Source organism: Camellia sinensis, chromosome 3, assembly GCF_055761805.1.
Source record: "Camellia sinensis isolate YWXY chromosome 3, ASM5576180v1, whole genome shotgun sequence".
Classification (NCBI taxonomy): domain Eukaryota; kingdom Viridiplantae; phylum Streptophyta; class Magnoliopsida; order Ericales; family Theaceae; genus Camellia; species Camellia sinensis.
Window position 1 is genome coordinate 209,464,755 of NC_138963.1, and position 4,760 is coordinate 209,469,514.

General features: G+C 39.6%; 2 pseudogenes; both read left to right on the top strand.

The window, feature by feature from the left end:
• Positions 1–998: 998 nt before the first annotated feature.
• LOC145822193 (serpin-Z1 pseudogene) lies at positions 999–2,885 on the top strand (annotated as a pseudogene).
• Positions 2,886–3,090: 205 nt separating this feature from the next.
• On the top strand, positions 3,091–4,549 carry LOC114271171 (serpin-Z4 pseudogene; annotated as a pseudogene).
• Positions 4,550–4,760: the final 211 nt, after the last annotated feature.

Here is a 4,760-nt window from a genome sequence, read left to right on the forward strand (position 1 = left end):
AAGACATCACTCCTCTGGCGATTGTCAAAGCTCCTCTTGTCAGCTTCCAACGGCCATTTCCGAATGTACTTGTATAGCCCTGTTGATCTAGGGCGCTTCCGGAGATAAGATTGATGCGCAAATCTGGAACATGCCTCACATCTTTGAGAACCAGCTTGTGTCCGACATTAGTTTGAATACTAATGTCTCCAATGCCCACAATCTTTGAATAACTAGAATTTCCCATTCGAATAGTGCCAAAATCTCCAATGTTGTACGAGCTGAAGAGTTCTTTGTGAGAAGTGGCGTGATAGGATGCAGCTGTGTCTATCTCCCACTCTGTACAGCTATGGTCAGCCACGTAAAGGTAATCCTCCTCTTCACCAACTGTAAGAAGTATTTCATCAATTATTGTGGCTATCGTGTTCTCATCTCCCTTTGACTTACTGCTTTGGCCTTTATCTTTCCGGCTTGGACAGTTCCTGTTTATGTGACCCTCCTGGCCACAGTGAAAGTAAGTGAAGCTAACGTTACCTTGACTTTTACTGTCTCTGGATTTACTCATTATGTTCCATCTGTCTCTATTCTTGCTTCTTCCATTACCTCTTTCTTTACCTCTGTCTCTGCCTTTATCTTCTGTGATAAGAGCATGAGACTGATTACCTCCCATGTATTTCCTCCTTATCTCTTCAATGTACATGGCATCTGTGACCATGCTCATGGTCAGCTTCCCTTCTAGTGTAGAGTTGCTGAGAGAAACCACCAATGTCTCCCAACTATCTGGTAAAGAACAGAGTAGTAGTACGGCTTGCATTTCATCATCCAAGGGCATCTTGACGGTTGCAAGTTTGATTCACTAGATTCTTGAATTCACTAGTGTGCTCTGCGATAGACACACCATTCTTCAACTTCAGATTTACGAGTCTTCTCATCACCAAGGCTTCGTTCCGGGCAGTCTTTGACTGGTACATTCCCTCTAACATTGTCTAGAGGACATATGCATTTATCTCCTAGGCGGCATGGTGGAACATATTGTGGTCTATCCATTGTCTGATACAACCAACAATCTTCCAGTTCATTTTTATCCAGTCTTCATCCTTTACTTCTTCTGGTTTACCTCCTTTTAGAGCAATAGGGTCAAACGGTCTTTATAATGTAGGATGTCTTCCATCCGCGGCTTCTAAATTGTATAATTGGAAGGATTCAACTTGATCATGGATCTTGAAGTTGATGTGAATTCCTCCATTGTCTTTTTTACTTTTTACAAAAACTCTGATTCAAAAATCTGACCATACGGATCGCTCCAGAATACTCCAAATAATTGGAATCCGCTATTGGATTGTCAAAAACGGACCTCAAATGGTTCAGATCTACGGATGGACTATAGCCGTGAAACACCAGATAACTCCTTTGCCTCTAGGTCGGGTCGGGTCAAGTCAACCCGATGGATAGATCGGCTAACCAGTGCTGACGTGGCAAACATATGGCTCTGTCACATGGCACTGACCTGGTGATGACGTGGCAGACACGTAGCGATGACCTGTCAATGACGTGGCAACCACGTGGCCTGACACAGTGTTGACCTGGTGGTGACGTGGTAGACATGTGGTAGACAGGTGCTTCTGATGTGGTGTGGACACGTGGCAGTGACGTTGGTATCACGCGTAGTTCACTCGCCTTCCTCCTTCAGCCACGCGTTAGGCGCATGCCTGAGACTGGTGTGACACGCCAGTACTCTCAACAACGCGTGTGGCGCGTGGGTGAAACTGGGACTCACATGTCTTTTTCAGGTGGTGCGTAAAGGCGCGTTGAGGCTCATCAGGGGCTCTGCTTTACAGTTCTAGAATCCTTTCATCGAAAACTTCCTCCCGGTATGCTTAAAAGTGAATTTTGAGTAACTTAATTTCTGGGCAATTCTGAAAAACACACCCTATTTTTTTTTGAAAATTGACTAACGAGGCTCTAATACCACTTGTTAGGTTTAGGCACATCCAGAAATCAATCACACACAGAAAAGAGATAAAATATTTACGTGGTTCAGCAATAGCCTACGTCCACGGGAGAGATATCCACTATAGAATTTTTCCAGAAGGAGTTTACAACACTTACATCTCACTTTCTCTCTATAGAACTCTCTCACTCACAGATTACACTCTCTGCTCTGTCTTTCACTTTTTGATGATCTATCTCAACTCACAGCTCTTCCTATTTTATACATAAATGGGAGAGCCTCTGTTTGTTAACCTTTAACAGCCAACTATAAAAATAAATGGCAAGCTTACTACATAACCACCCTAGGTTTGAAAAACTTTCAGAAAATCTATATTTATAGCCCCTATACTTGACTTTCATAGCCAAGTTCACATTGGTGTGGATACTCAACAAATTTCAAATCACTCGACAACACCAAAACTGATGACATCGATACCGATGACTCTAATTACGACGTCACCAACGACGGCACCCCTCGATTCTCTTTGTTCTTCTTGCTCCCAAACAAGATAGATGGTCTTCCAAATCTTTTGGAAAAGCTAAATTCTGATTTTGGGTTGTTGGATTAGAGCCTCATTAACTTGTGGAAAGCGGAGCTCAACAAATTTTACATCTCGAAATTCAAATTCTCGTTCGGTTTTGAGGTTTGCAAGGCCATGGAGGACATGAGAGTATCATTGAATGTTAAATCGAAAACATTTATTTCAAACATTTTTCATAAAGCTTGTGTTGAGATAGATAAGATTGGCACAGAGGCTGTAGCCATTACTGTCAGCGCATCAAGGGGATGTTCACTGTATGAGCCAAAAAAAGTTAACTTTGTTGCGGATCATCCTTTCTTGTTCATGATCAAGGAAGAGGTTTCGGGGTTGGTTATTTTCACAGGTGCAGTATTCAATCTGGCAGAAACTTAGTTTTAGTTTGAGGGGAGGGGGAAAAAAGGAAGTTAAATTATCGTGTTTAGTTTAGGAATTTTGAGTTACAATAATGCAAATTATGTAATGGAAAATTTAGTTGGAAATAAGAAAAATTTATGATCTAGTCTTTTATACAAAGTAAAAAAAATATTGTTTTTGTTTTTTAGATGTGAATATTTTTAAGCATGCTATTGTCGGAAGAATGAGAAATTTTTATGATGATTTTGATGATACAGTAGCAGTATAAAGAGAATTGGATGAAATTTCAAAATATGGTCTCTTTTTGTCACTACCAACCTGCTAATTAACACAAATTCTCCATTATAGAACCTCATGCATGCCGCGATTCAAATACTAGAGAAGAAAGCATGTAATAGAGAAAGGAATTTCTTGTGCTCTTCATTATCACTCAACGCCACGCTAAACATGTTTGTTAGAGGAACAAAAGGCCGCACTCTAAAAAAGTATCTTGATTTTCTTGGATTGAAAAGCATAGAGGATGTCAATTCGGAATCCATGAAAATAATGAATGTGACTTGCCAAAGAGGACCATCTCAGAACATCATAGGGGGCCACGGAAGAGATCTGATTATCTCTTTTGTGAATGGGGCATGAGAATCAAAATGCTTTCCTCTAGCCCCTTCTTATCAAAAGCTTCTAAGCAGAGTTTACAATGTAGAATCCAAAGTTGTTGATTTCCAAAACAAGATATATATACATCTTACTCTCCTCTGTATTCTAACAAAGTTGCTGTCAATAAATGACTTATTGTAGAGAGCTCTATTTTTAATTTGTTGACTAATTTTAGTTTACGATGTTTGTTCTTTGACTCTGAATAATGAAATATATCTACATAGGCTAATGAAGTGGTGAATAAAGTTAACTCATGGGCAAAGGTTGCATTAAGAGGGCTTATCAAAAAAATTCTTAACCCTAAGTCTCTATCTCCAGACACATCAATCATCCTTGCAAATGGACTCTACTTCAAAGGAACTTGGTCTATAGAATTTGATGCAAAATACACTAAAAACAGAGATTTCTATCTACTCAATGGAGATATAGTTTCAGTTCCGTTTATGACCAACCACCGTGACAAATATCTATACAAATCATTCGAAGGTTTCAAAGTCCTCAAAATCTCATATCCAAGTGGGAATGGGAGAGCAGCACTCAACACCCAATTTACTATGTACTTGTTTCTTCCAGACGCGTGAGATGGATTGCAAGATCTCCTAAAAGAGTTTGAGTCCAATCCTGGGTTCTTGCAGCAAGACTTGGGATCAAACTTGGATTTAGTGAAGCTTGATGAAATTTGGATTCCAAAATTCAAATTCTCATATGATTTTGATGTTTGTGATGCAATACATGATGTGGGACATTCATTGCCTTTCAGTGAAAATCCAACTGACTTTACAGAGATGATACATGTTCCTAAGGGCATCCCATTCTTTGTCTCGAACATGTTTCACAAAGCTTTTATTGAGGTCGATGAGAAAGGCACGGAGGCTACAATATTTAGTATGTGTAGTATGTTTTCTGGATATGCGATGCGTCAAATAGAACATTCAAGTTTCATTGCTAATCACCCTTCTGTCTTCATAATCAAGGAAGAGATGTCAGGGTTGGTTTTTTTCACTGGAACAGTAGTGAATCCAATCTAAGATAATTGACTACTTAGATCTTCTAATAAGGGAAATTTTAACTTTTTGTCATATGTGTTTCATTATCTTTAGCTTGGAAATCTAGAGTTTTAGTGATCTTGAAGTATATATGTCACGACCCAAACCCCCCCTATAGGTTTAGTGTCGTAATCGGCCAGTAATCCTCGGATTACCAAAGGCCTCTTAACAGAATGACACATGGTAAGGGGTT